This window comes from Symphalangus syndactylus, chromosome X (genome assembly GCF_028878055.3).
Source record: "Symphalangus syndactylus isolate Jambi chromosome X, NHGRI_mSymSyn1-v2.1_pri, whole genome shotgun sequence".
Classification (NCBI taxonomy): domain Eukaryota; kingdom Metazoa; phylum Chordata; class Mammalia; order Primates; family Hylobatidae; genus Symphalangus; species Symphalangus syndactylus.
Genome location: NC_072447.2, coordinates 122,003,459 through 122,017,614, shown reverse-complemented (window position 1 = coordinate 122,017,614; position 14,156 = coordinate 122,003,459). Strand labels below are relative to the sequence as shown.

At 44.3% G+C, this 14,156-nt stretch overlaps 1 protein-coding gene across 2 annotated transcripts in view; it reads right to left on the bottom strand.

The window, feature by feature from the left end:
• Nucleotides 1-14,156, bottom strand: part of DOCK11 (dedicator of cytokinesis 11) — a 203,180-nt gene that overhangs the window by 184,751 nt on the left and 4,273 nt on the right. The gene's annotated exons all lie outside the window — the stretch shown is intronic.

The window sequence follows — 14,156 nt, the reverse complement described above, 5'->3', positions numbered from 1 at the left end:
GATAGATTTTCCAGTCCTTCCTTCTGCTTCTCCAATCATGTGTTTTGGAAAGCCATTTCTGGGAGGGGATTCTGCGATTACCTTGAAAACGCAGAAGGACCATGCCCAACCTAACTTGACCTTCAGGCTGGGCAAAGCATCTCTTACACAGGACATATGAGAGGTATCTCGGGACTTGTCGCCAAAGAGTTATTTTATGTGATGTGCAACCATCGCTTTCTCTTTTAAACACCTCCCCGCTGACCCCCCCGCCACACACATACATCCACACACCCACACACACCCCTACCTCTTTGCTCTTTTCTTTAACTGAAGGTGGAAAATTCTATAGGCCTGAGCTGGCTAAATGCCCACAAAGTATCTGGCCAGCTTGTATCCTAAAACACCTCAAGTCTGAAAGCAGTGCCCACTATAAGAACTCCAGGCTCAGGGAGTCCTGTGTGGGGAAAGACATTTAGTTACGAAGAATTTAAGAAAACATGTGAATTGAAATTGCAGACTGCAGACCTCTATTGCTTTCTTTCAGCCAAAATTCGCAAAAGGGATTGTGCTTCCTCATTTGAATTCTATGAAGACTTCCGAGCCTGGCTGTTTGCCAGATCCCTGTTCCTCCTCCACTGTAATGTCAGGACCTGTGCTGGGAACCCATCTGACCCCAGGACTCCACCATTCCTCAAACTTGGGTGACATCTTGCGTGATAGGCAGAATAACGGTTCCTCAATGATGGCCACATCTTAATCCGTGGAACCTGTGAATATGTTACTTTACATGGCAAAGAGGACTTTGCAGCCATGATTAAATTAAGGATTTGGGATGGGGCAATTATCCTAGATTACCAAGGTGGAACCAAGGTTCTTATAAGTGAAAGAGGGAAGCAAGAGAGCCGGTGTCAGAGAAGGAGATATAATGACAGAAGCAGTGTGAGACTGATAGGATGTGAGAAAGACTTGACCAGTCATTGCTGGTTTGAGGATGGAGGACAAGGCCATGAGCCAAGGAATGTGGGCATCCTCTAGAAGCTGGAAGAGACCAGGCAATGGATCCTCCCCTACAGCTTCTGGAGGAAGTGAGGCTTTTTGGACACCTTGGCTTTAGCTCACTGAAACCAATTTTGGCCTTCTGATCTCTAGAACTGGAATACGTCTGTGGTTTTTTTTTTTTTTTTTTTTTTTTTTTTTTTTGAGACGGAGTCTCGCTCTCTCGCCCAGGCTGGAGTGCAGTGGCGCGATCTCGGCTCACTGCAAGCTCCGCCTCCCGGGTTCACGCCATTCTCCTGCCTCAGCCTCTCCAAGCAGCTGGGACTACAGGCGCCCGCCACCACGCCCGGCTAATTTTTTGTATTTTTAGTAGAGACGGGGTTTCACCGTGGTCTCGATCTCCTGACCTCGTGATCCGCCCGCCTCGGCCTCCCAAAGTGCTGGGATTACAAGCGTGAGCCACCGCGCCCGGCCAACATCTGTGTTAAGACACTACGATTGTGGCAATTTGTTACAGTGGCAATAGGAAACTAATAGACCATAAAGCTAGTCCAGCCCTCAACAGGGCCACTTGCTGGACTGCGTTATCCCAGGCACTTTGCCTCCTCTGAGTTCTCTAAGCAGAAACTCACCCCTCCAGGCCAGGTGCAGTGGCTCACACCTATAATCCCAGCACTTCGGGAGCCCGAGGCAGTTGGAACACTTGAGGTCAGGAGTTCCAGACAAGCCTGACCAACATGGTAAAACCCCATCTCTACTAAACATACAAAAAATTAGCCAGGAGTGGTGGTGCACACCTGTAGTCCCAGCCACTCAGGAGGCTGAGGCAGGAGAATCACTTGAACACGGGAGGCAGAGGTTTCAGTGAGCCGAGATTGCGCCACTGCACCCCAGCCTAGGAAGACTCTGTCTCCAGAAAAAAAAAAAAAAAAAAGGAGAGAGAAACTCACCCCTTCAATCCACAGTTCCACTGTGCTGGGCTCAGTCATATGGTCCTGGTGAGGGTAAGGCACCCCTCCTCAGGAAGGCCAGCAACAAGGCAAAGAACTCACTCCTAGAGGAACTGGGCGATTAGCCAGAAAACTGAGGCAGGGGGTTAGCTATGGACAGGCTGGGGGGCCAGACAGAGATACAATGAGTGAGACAAAGACACAGGGGGACAAGAAGATCCAAATCCAGTTGACTGAAAATGGATTTTAAAGGCAGGGCAGAACCAGCAGCCTATGGACTTGAAGAACCTGGGCTCTAAATATGAGACTCCCGGATGTCTCTGAGCCTGGGGGCAGTACTGAGCAAAGGAAGCAGGGCAGGCAGGGAGAGGGAGCTGGGTTTGTTATTACAGAACTGAAGCGAGAAGCCTTATGGAATTTTCTTCTGGCTCTCCTGATGAGAATTCTGCCAGACCATTTAGAAGGGACAGCCGGAGGCCAAGTTCCCTTGCAAGTGGTCATGTCGGTCACTAGGAGTAGAGGAGCAAGTCTCCCCAGGGTCAAGTTAGCAAGGGAGGGCTTTCTTTGCTCCACAAACTATAGAGCATGTCATAAACACTCGGCTGAACACAACGAGAGCTATTGGCCCCTGTGAGCTTTGAAATAACGATTCAGTTCCATTTATGTATCGGTTGATTTAGAACCTTCTTGAACTTAAGTTCTTTCTGGGTGGGAAGGTAGGTACCTTGGAAGGTAGCATTCCCTCCTTCAGATCTCTAGGAAACGATTTAATGTACTGAAGCATTAGGAACGTGTTCACCTATGAAAGTAAACTGGCCATGCCAACAGCACTCTTCCATTCACACCGTGAACACTGTGACAACAGGCCCTGCAAGGCATAAAGCTGGCAGTTTCTCAAGTGGGAAAACTAAACTACTAATATAAAAGGCATGGAAAGAAATATATATGTTGTTATTTTTGGACAGCACTAACCCACTTGAAAAAAATCATGAAAACAGTTCCATGAAAATGATCCCAGGTACCTCTGCAGAGCCAGTGTTCTGGATATTTTTTTCCATATAGTTATTCAAATAGCAAAGTAAGGAGGAATGGCCAATTGCAAACAGTTCTCAATATCCTTAGGCTTACTTTGGCAAGGAAAAATCTATACTGATCTTGCCCACATTTCTCAATAACAACCCCATCCCTCTTTTTTTTTTTCTGTCCTCACCTCCTACTTTCCCACTAAAGAGACCTAAGCTTGTTTAGAAGTAAACACTGTTTCCCAATAGAGCGAGATCATCACCAAAACCACATAGAAAGAGCTTCCTCCACCTGATTGATTGTGGAATCTGGCATCCCTCTAGTATTTCTTCACATGGTTACTCCAAAGGAATCAGGACACCTGGAGTTCATTACCTGCTCTGTCATTTCATTAATATAAATAACCTATGGCCTGCCTCACTGAAAACCATGCCTCTGTTTCCCCACTTACAGAAGAGGGGTGATGACTATGTGATATGTGTTCAGTAGTGACCTGTAGACCTATGAGGCCACAGATAAACAGCATTTTTAACTCTTCTTAAGATTTCGGCTATAAAAACTCAAGGTCTTGTCACCACTTAAAAAACAGGCCGGGCACAATGGCTCATGCCTGTAATTCCAGCACCTTGGGAGGCCAAGGCGAATGGATCACCTGAGGTCAGGAGTTCGAGAGCAGCGTGGCCAACATGGTGAAACCCCGTGTCTACTAAAAATACAAAAATTAGCCGGGCGTGGTGGCAGATGTCTGTAATCCCAGCTACTCGGGAGGCTGAGGCAGGAGAATCGCTTGAACGCAGGAGGTAGAGGTTGCCACTGCACTCCAGCCTGGGTGACAGAGCAAGACTCTGTCTCCAGAAAAAAAAAAAAACCTTATACAAATGAATTCCCCAGCCTTCTGACACACTTCACTGAAACACTTCAAATAAAGATGTTCTGTCTCAGAGACTTGGAAGCAACACTTGACCTCTCAGTTAAATCTTACCCAGTAAAATATTTCCAGTCATTAGGGAAAGCAATGCGATGGGAAAGCTGAAGTATCGGAATATCTTCTAACATTTCTTAGCAGCTTGAAACATATATACAATCCAACAGAAGTCAAAAAAGGCAAAAGCACATAACTTCCCATGAACAATAAACTCAATAGGCAATAAAAGTGGAGAAGAATCGCAGGAAATCATTAATAGCAAATTTAGGCATGATTGTGCAAGGCTGTACGCAGACAAAAGATGAACCACGTGGAGCTGGAACACTCGGCATGTTTTCCACTGTACTGACTCTGCTAGGAACCTGTGCGCACTATTCTTTTTATTTTTTTGTAAAGACGGGGATCTCGCTATGTTGCCCAGGCTGGTCTTGAACTCCTGGCCTCAAACAATCCTCCTGCCTCAGCCTGCCAAAGTGCTGGGATTTTAGGCACTAGCCATCATGCCCAGCCACACACTATCCTTAACAGAACTTATCCTGCTACCACAAAACCAGAATAGCCCAATATAAAAGAATAATTTCTCAAGACAGCTTTAAGTTTTAAAATTTCCTATTAAAATGTATGTTTCCGAAATATATATATATTTTTTGAGACAGTCTCACTTTGTCGCCCAGGCTGGAGTGTAATGGCATGATCTCAGCTCACTGCAATGTCTGCCTTCCAGGTTCAAGTGATTCTCATGCCTCAGCTTCCCAAGTAGCTGGGATTACAGGCGTGCACCACCATGCCCAGCTAATTTTTGTATTTTTGGTAGAGACAGGGTTTTACCATGTTGGCCAGGCTGATCTCAAACTCCTGACCTCAAGTGATCCACCCGCCTGGGCCTCCCAAAGTGCTGGGACTATAGGTGTGAGCCACCGTGCTCAGCCCCCAAAACAGAACTTTAAAAAAGCATTTGAATTTCAATATTCATTTGACTATTAAATGTGAGGATTAACAGTGAAAGGGATATCGATAAAGGTTTTTTGGTTTTTTTTTTTTTTTTTGAGACAGGGTCTCAGTCTGTCACCCAAGCTGGAGTACAGTGGCACAATCAAGGCTCACTGCAGCCTCGAACTCCTGAGCTCAAGGAATCCTCCCACTTCAGTCTCTGAAGTAGCTGGACTACACGCATGTGCCACCAGGCCTGGCTCATTTTTGTTTTAATTTTGTAAAGATGGGGGTCTCCGTGTATTTCCCAGGCTGGCCTGGAACTCCCAGGCTCAAGCAATCCTTCCAGCTCAGCCTCCCAAAGGGCTGGGATTACAGGCGTAAGCTAAAGTGCCTGGCATCAGTGAAGGTTTGAAAGGGAAAGGTAGGCATGTCTAAGCTCTGTTTTTCCACACAGATTCCAATTCTCTTCTATTCACCCCTTTGCATAAATCACACTGGCATAAAGGTAAGTGCTTCTGCCAAAGGCCACAGGTACAGTTTCCCCAGTCTGGAGAGCCTTCCGGCCCAGGCACAGGACAGAGTGCTTCTCTCCACTTGAGGACCAGCCTTCCCACTCACTCATTAAACTGATGTGAAGGTGGAAAATGCCAAAAACCCAGAACCCTTGCTACCATCCACTAGGCTTTTCAGTATGACTAAGTCAGACTGGGAGCAGGTATTGGCAAGAACCTCATGCAGAGGGGTCTGCCAGCTTGTTCTTCCAGGAAGGGTAAGATTCTTGGCTCAGCCATGTGGCTCACCCCTTTGAGGCATTATCTGGAGCAAGGAATTAAAGCAAGGGTACCTGCTTCCCCTCTTCCAGTTAACTTTTCTGTCTGCTGACTTGTAACACATACACAAAAGACGTCTCTTGCCCACCATAAAGCCTGGGGATGATAATGCGAGCCAACAGTCATCAGTACTTAACAATTGCCAAACCCCGCTCAAAGTGCTTTAAATATTATTCATTAAGAATATAATAACTCATTCAAGGCTGGGCATGGTGTCTCAAGCCTGTAATCCCAGCACTTTGGGAGGCTGAGGCAGGCGGATCATCTGAGGTCAGGAGTTTGAGACCAGCCTGGCCAACATGGCGAAACCCTGTCTCTATACTAAAAACACAAAAATTAGCCGGGCAATGGTGGTGCACACCTGTAGTCCCAGCTACTAGGGAGGCTGAGGTGGAAGGATCACTTGAACCCAGGAGGCGGAGGTTATAGTGAACCAAGTTTGTGTGATTGCACTCCAGCCTAGGTGCCAGAGCGAGACCCCGTCTCAAAAACAAAACAAAACAAAAAAAATAACTCATTTAAGCCTTTCAACAAGCCCCTCAGGGGGTTACCAATGCCCAGGAAGGTTAAATAATTGGCCCAAGTTCATCCAGGGCTGAACTATGAACCTGGGCAGCATGCTTCCAGAGCCCAAGCTCTTAAACACTTTGCTCTGAAGCACAAGCTTACAGGCAATGGCAGCTAACTGAGGTTGTCCCTTTGCTCCATTCAAGCTACTGCTCTGGGAGCGTCCAGGGTGGGGTCCTGCAAGGAATCAAAAAGGCATCTGGCTGTAAGCTGATATAAACGGCAGGCCAATGTTACCCACCAACTCCTCTGCATGCCTGATAAAAATTAAACCAAGAGGTGTAAATCTCAAAGAGAAACATATTCTAAGTACCCTTAGGATTTACAGAAAAGAAGAAATGGCTCGAGCTGTACCCTCATGTAGTTTTGGCCTCTCCTTCCATGATAAACAAATTATTTTTAAAAACTAACAATCTTTCAACATGCCCTGCTGACAATTCTATAGCTCAGGAGAAAGCACAGACAGGTGAATTACTCCTCTGAACTGAACAGCAAGGGTGGTTCTTGACCTGGAGCATGGGGAAGTAGCAACCACTGCTTGCAATCCACAGGTCAAGTAAGAGAACGCCAAGATGAGTTAGTTACACACGCACACTATATAGGAATTTCTCAGCCTGTCAGATGTTTAGATGTTACCATTTACTCTCCACTTTCCATAAAAAGCTGGTTGGGGGTGGGGCAGGGTCTGTGGTCAAATAAATGTGGGAAATGCCATAAACAGAACAATGTTCATTAGTAAAGGCCTATTTAACCTTGTCGAACCCAGAAAGGATGAAAGTCTTGAAAAACGTTAAGGATCTCAAGAGAGAGCACTGGGGGCTGGGGTGGGGGTCGGAGATGGGGTGAAGACTGGGAAACCACTGACCACTGGCCTCCTATCTGGCTTCTATCTTCTCTAGGTTATTTGCATACCTCTAGTCTCCCTTAAAAGCAGGAACTATCCTATTAGCCTCTTCCTGAGCACCTGAGCAGGAAGTCAACCCCTCATTGACCCCCTGCTCCTCTAGGGCAACTGCTGCTCAGACCCACCCCAGAGTGGGATCTGCCCAAGGGGTGAACTCACTTCCCGTCCCCATTCTAACTGGAAGTCTGGGGCTGGCCTCCAGATCATTTCTCCACACCCTGCCTCCCACTTCCCTAATCACCCCCAAAGGTACAAACCTCTTCAATCAGCTAATCTCGCCTACAATTTCATCTCGGTCCACTCAGCCCTGGCCTTTTCCTGGCTCTTCCTCTCCTTCCTGAACCCACTTGGAACACTTTCCACCTCTGCCCTCAAGAACCCTAGTCCTTTGCCAAAAGACAACCTTATATGCTCAGCCACTGTCTTGCTTAACTGAAACCTGGCTTTGCCCTGACAACTCTCTCAAACAGAAGTTGCTCATTTTCTTTTCCCTTCCCCTATCAACAAACTTGCTTTTCCTTCAGTTCACCCAAGCTGAGAAACCTCAAAATTATCTTGACTCCACCTCCGCTCTTCCTCTCTTTCTTCCTCCCCCTTCTCCTTCCCTTTTAAGAATCACCAAATCCTGTTGATTTTCTCAGCACAATGTTTCTTATGTCTTCTCCCTTATCTCCATTCTCATTGCCTCAGTTAAAAGCCTTTGTTGGCCTGGTGCAGTGGCTCAGGCCTGTAATCCCAGCATTTTGGGAGGCAGAGGTGGGTGGATCACCTGAGGTCAGGAGTTCGAGACCAGCCTGGCCAACGTGGTGAAACCCCGCCTCTACTAAAAATACAAAAATTATCTGGGGCGTGGTGGCACGCACCTGTAATCCCAGCTACTCAGGAGCCTGAGGCAGGAGAATCGCTTGAACCCGGGAGGCAGAGGTTGCAGTGAGCTGAGATCGTGCCATTGCACACCAGCCTGCGTGACAGAGCCAGACTCTGTCTCAAAAAAAAAAAAAAAAAAAAAGCCTTTGTTATCTCTCTCCAGAACTATAGTAACTGTAGTTTAAGTCATTTCCTGGCCTCCAGGCTCTTCTCCCAACAATGAGTCCATCCTACCCAAGGTTGGCAGTGTATTTTCACAAAACACCTAAGAATCTACTGCACTCCAGACACTGTGTGAGGGGCTGGGTTGGGAATAAAAATGAATACACAGCCCCTGGCTTCTCGGCTCACACCCAGAAATGATACAAAACATTGCCCCCTCCCTGACTGTATTCAGTGGCAGATCCTTCTGGAATACTGTTTTTTTGTTGTTGTTTTTGTTTGTTTTTTTTGCCCGATCTCTTTTTTTAACCTTTATGAATCACTTATACATTAGAAACTTTCCATATGTTACCTTCGTTATTCCCAAGAACTCCACAAGGGAGGTACTACTATTTATCCCCATTTCACAGATAAGGAAAATGAGACCAGGTTACTTGCCTCTGTTCACAATTCAGGCAGGTGACAGACATTGGGTTCAAGACCAGATCTGATCCTCTAGCTTATGCTCTGTCTCTCACATCTTAAGTAGGACGTAGAAAACTTGGAAAAGAGCCCAAACAGGATGATCATGATATGAAGAATCTTGAAACCAAGTCATGTGGGGAACGAAGGAAAGAAATGTAGCCTCTTTGGCTTTGTGAAGAGTGAATTTAAAAATGACATGGTGGCTGTCTCTAAATATTTGAGAGGTTGTTATGCAAAAGAGGAAGGAAACAAACATGTGTGGCTCCAACAGCAGAGCTAGGTCTAGCCCATGGTGAAATTTACACAGTAAATTTCGGCTCAAGAACCTTTTCTAACATAGCCCTCTAACAGGCAGGGGTGTTTAAGGAGAAGCTAAATAATCATTTGTCAGGGGTGGGTGGAAAGGGCATTCCTGCCTTGAGTGGACAAGTGGTCTAGATGAGTGTTTCTGTGCACATAAGAATCATCTGGGGTCCTTTTAAAAAATACAGATGCAGGCCCCACCCCAGACTTAGCAAAACAGAATCTTGGGGGATGGAGACTGTATTGCAAGAATCACAAACAAGGAAATAAGTCTGTAAGAAGATTCATTCAAGCCTCAATAGATGAACTATGAAAGGCCAATCAACATGAAAAACTGTTCAACTTTAAGAGTAATCAAGGAAATGCAAATTAGAACAGTGATGTACCATTTATTTCCTATCAAACTGCAAAAAAATTTAAAATGTTACTAACAAGCGTTGGCATGGAAGAGGGGAAATGAACACCCTCACACTCTCCTGGTGAAAGAGTAAACTGAAGCTACTTTCTGTAGAGCAATTTAACAGTATGTTTAAGAGGAATTTTTAATACTAAAAATGTGTACAGTGTAATCTTTGAGCAAGCAAGTTCACTGATAGAAATTTATCCTAAGGGGACAATTTGGCAATTTTGAAGATGCCTTCTCAAAGACATTCACTCAATTACTGATGGTAATGCTCTATATCTGCATATATAGTATATGCAGTCCAATATAGTAACCACTAGCCACATGTGGCTATTGAGCACTTGAACTGTGGCAAGTGAAATTTAGAAATTGATTATTATTATTACTTATTTTTGAGTCGGAGTATCGCTCACCTAGGCTGGAGTGCAGTGGTGGGATCTCAGATCACTGCAACCTCCACCTCCTGGGTTCAAGCGATTCTCCTGCCTCAGCCTCCCGAGTACCTGGAACTACAGGCATGCACCATGACACTCACCTAATTTTTGTATTTTTTTTTTTTAAGTAGAGACGGGGTTTTGCCATGTTGGCCAGGCTGGTCTCAAACTCCTGTCCTCAGGTGATATGCCTGCCTCAGCCTCCCAAAGTGCTGGGATTACAGGCGTGAGCCACCATGCCTGGAATATGATTATTTTTAATTAATTTAAATTTAAAAGTAAAGAAAGATATATAGCTATTTACCTTTATAGTTCATGTTCATAACAGCACAAAATCAGAAAAACTATCAAAATATCAAACAATAAACGATAATTACCTCTGGTACACCCATAATGAAAATTTAGGCAGTCATTAAATATGATTATATAGATTTGTATTTATTGATATCAAAAAATATTCATAAGATACTGATAAATGAAAAAAAATTATTTAAGTTTGTGTGGCCAGGCAAAGTGGCTCATGCCTATAATCCCAGCACTTTGAGAGGCCAAGGTGGGAGGACTGCTTGAGCTCAGGAGTTTGAGACCAGCCTGGGAAACATTGTGAAACCCTGTCTCTACTAAAAAACAAAACAAAACAAAAACAAAAAAAACTTTAGCTGGGCATGGTGGCGTTCTCCTGCAGTCCCAGCTACTTGGGAGGCTGAGGTGGGAGGATCCCTTGAGCCCCAAAGGTCAAAGCTGCAGTGAGCCATGATTACACCACTACACTCCAACCTGGATAAAGAGCAAGACTTTATCTCAAAAACTATATATATAAATAAAAATAAAAAGTTTGTGTATATTTCTTTCCATCCATATGTGTGTGTATGTATATGTATGTATAGATATGCATACATCTATATATACAGTATATATGTGTATAGATGTGTATATATACACATAGAGAGAAAGAATGGTAAATATTTACATTAAAATATTTACAGAGCTTCCTCTGGGTAATGAGATGGTGATAATTATTCTTACTTTTCTGTTTTACTAGCTGTTGTACAATAAACGAGCATTTGGCATGTAATAAAGCAATGAAGCCCTGGCGCGGTGGCTCACGCCTGTAATCCCAGCACTTTGAGAGGCCGAGGCAGGTGGATCACGAGGTCAGGAGATCGAGACCATCCTGGCAAACACGGTGAAACCCCGTCTCTACTAAAAATACAAAAAATTAGCCGGGCGTGGTGGTGGGCGCCTGTAGTCCCAGCTACTCGGGAGGCTGAGGCGGGAGAATGGCGAGAACCCGGAAGGCGGAGCTTGCAGTGAGCCGAGATTGCGCCACCACACTCCAGTCTGGGCGACAGAGGGAGACTCCGTCTAAAAAAAAAAAAAAGCAACGAAAGCTTAAAAAACAAAGGTTCACTGGTGATTAGAATAGAAAGAGACTCAATCCAGAGAATTTTTTAACATGTTAGTCTTAGAAAACAAATTTTCCTATTTGGTGCTTAAACGAGGGTTCAGCAAGGAGGCCTCTCTGGCTTCACAGCAACCTGCACCGGTCTTTTGTACAGATCCTAGTGGAGTGGCTTGCTCTGGGCCCTGCTAACCTCCAGTAGCGAGGCTATTTTATGTTTAGGTGCTAACACTCTGGTTAACTTTCCTGACCCTCAGTTCATTGACAGCTCAGTTCATTGAGAGCCTCTGAACTGGAAATGCTTGGTCAAGAAGCCCAAGTTGAAACCGGCTTTTATTCCGTATTGTTCTCACCTCCTTACAGATGAGGCTGTGGGTTTTGTCCTACATTACCTACTTTCCACAAATTCCCTTGGGAAGAAGGAGTAGAGGAGTGGTTCCGTTTCAGCGCTTCCCTAAATGCAAACATAACAAACATTCCATGCAAAGGTAGTTGTGAGCGGCGGGTTGGGAGAGTCAACAGCTGCAGACGCTTTTCAGCCATTCTCAGCTTCTGGAGAGCTTTTCTCTACAGGAGCTATTAAACGAAATCTGGCTGATGCCAGCCAGGGGACGCTGCGTGCATTACGGCGCCTCCAGGGGCTACAACCCCTAATATCTAGCAATTCTTTCCCGATCTTTTGGCGCACAAGGAATTGAGGGTACGCTCCGCAGTAAACAGTATTTAAACAGCTACTGGGCGACTCTTCCTGGCTGATAAAGTGGCTTCTCTAAAGGGCAGCCATAATACAACAGGTTTAGCAAAATGCCTTTGTTCCCCTGCGGCACCAGTAGCTACATCCTGAATTACAACAAAATCAATTTAAAAATTTAAAACTCTGCATTTTAAACAAGTATATATGTAAACACTTCTCTCTTAATCACATAAACTCTCAGGTTATAATGTTTCTCCCCAATCCCCTCTTGAGAAATCTGTCAATGATGATTCTGTAATTATCCCTTTCTCTGGGTTAAAACTGACCTTCATAAAAATGCTGAACTTATAGGAAAATGCAGTAACAGTGGAACAGTCTCTCTGTCTGCTTTATTATGTAGTTAATTAATAGATTTGTGGAAGTACTAATAACTGAATAACAGTTTGAATATGCAACAACATGCTATATATAGCCCAGGCCTAGCCTTCTGAATTTTTCAAACAGTGAGGAAAACTGAATGATGTTAGCAACAGGCCAACACGGGTGTAATTCTAAAATCCTTAAAAAAAAAAAAAACCTAAACAGGAAATACTGTATATTTGTACAGCTTGGTGGGTTTTCCACGTTCTAACAAGAGATACACCAGAGGAAAGCTTGACTTGCTGCGGTAATGGCTCTAACTCATATTGAAGCCCCAATGTGAGTATCTTGGGTTTACAGCACAAGTGTAAATCCTACCTCAGCTGTCCCTTAAAAGAATCAGAAGTTATGGCAGCAGCTGCAACATGGTCCCCTCACTCTCCAGCCACTCGTGGTTTTACTAACTTTGGTTAACAGCTCTTTGTGAGAGAGAGTCATTTAGGAGCATACATTCCATGTAAGAACTATTTCCTTATTTTTTCATTGACTAAACTGCTTACAAATAGCATTTGCTAAGGCTCTATGAAGAATCTAAAGTTGATTTGTGTGCATACTCTGGGTGTCCTATTGACAAAGACATTCCCATACACACAACCAACCCAGATTGTAACTAATGAAAACAAATGAAGAAAAAGATCATTTGCATTCTCATAATTATAGAGCATCTAGCATTGTGTCTGGCACATTGTAAGGGCTCAATAGATATTCATTGATTTAGATTACTAGAATCTGTTCTCCCTCACTCCCAAAATCTCAATGTGGTTCACATACTAGAGTAATGAGTAAATATTCCTCTGCATTGCCTGGTGTAAACGGTAAAAATCAATGACCTTCATCCCAAGTAAGCTGGGCTGACAAGGGAACCATTGCCACTGCCAGCGTCTCCTAGAAGAGACTCCTGCCAGTAACAGTTTTTCCTCCTTCGCCATAGAATCAATGGTTAGGAAGGAGCCGCTGAACCTGCAATGCACAAAATTCTTTTGAAAACCTAAAAACATGGGAAAGAATGCTAATGTTAACTTTTTGCTGCTAGGGTGGCAGGTCAAGTGCTGATCAAATCCCAGTGGAAGTTTTCTTAGTCCCATTTATTCTCTTGAGAAATCTGTCCACCTACACCTTTCTTCACGTGTTGTGGTAGAAGGCCAGCCAACCCTGCTCAAGGAAGGTTTTTTGTTTTCTCTGAATTTAGGAAAGCGTTCTCTGCTAGGTAGATTGAATCACTTGTTAACAATCACCTAAGATGAGAGCCCTGGTATAAATGCTCTGCACACAGCTTGCCTTCCTCTCTTAACTGGCTGTGATGACAGGCAAGGCTCCAATCTGACCTCAACAGGTCCTCACTCCAAAATTAGACTGAAATACACAACAAGCCAAGTCCATTAAAGTAACATTAAAGGTCTGGATTTAGCTCCACTAAACAGCAGAATAAAACTTTCAAGGGTCCAGCCACAATAAAGAGATTTCTTTAAAGTCACTTAGGTTTGCACCGTTGTAGCTATTAGGGATCAGATCTTTATCTCAAAGGTACATAGTTTACCTTTGATCCTCCTCCAGAACTCCCAGTAATTTCAACTTTCTCCACTGTTGGGATCAAGCCCCTGGCCTCCCTTTAATGGTGGGTTTTATTGCTGATTCTACAAGATCAACAGAAAAATTACAAGGAAAAGCTGTTAAGTTCCCTTCCGATGACAAGTTGTTTTAACAAAAAGAGCCCTCTCTTAAACGGTGAGATTTAAACACAGCAAACGACTCGCTGTAAAATGGAGCTGAGGGAGACAAAAACAAACAAAAACAAAAACAACAACCAAAAAACAAAGTAACAAAACAAACACTAATTAATCAGTCCGATTGCTTATTCAGGGTTTGTTCGCTTGTCCAGGAAACTGGCAACGAGTG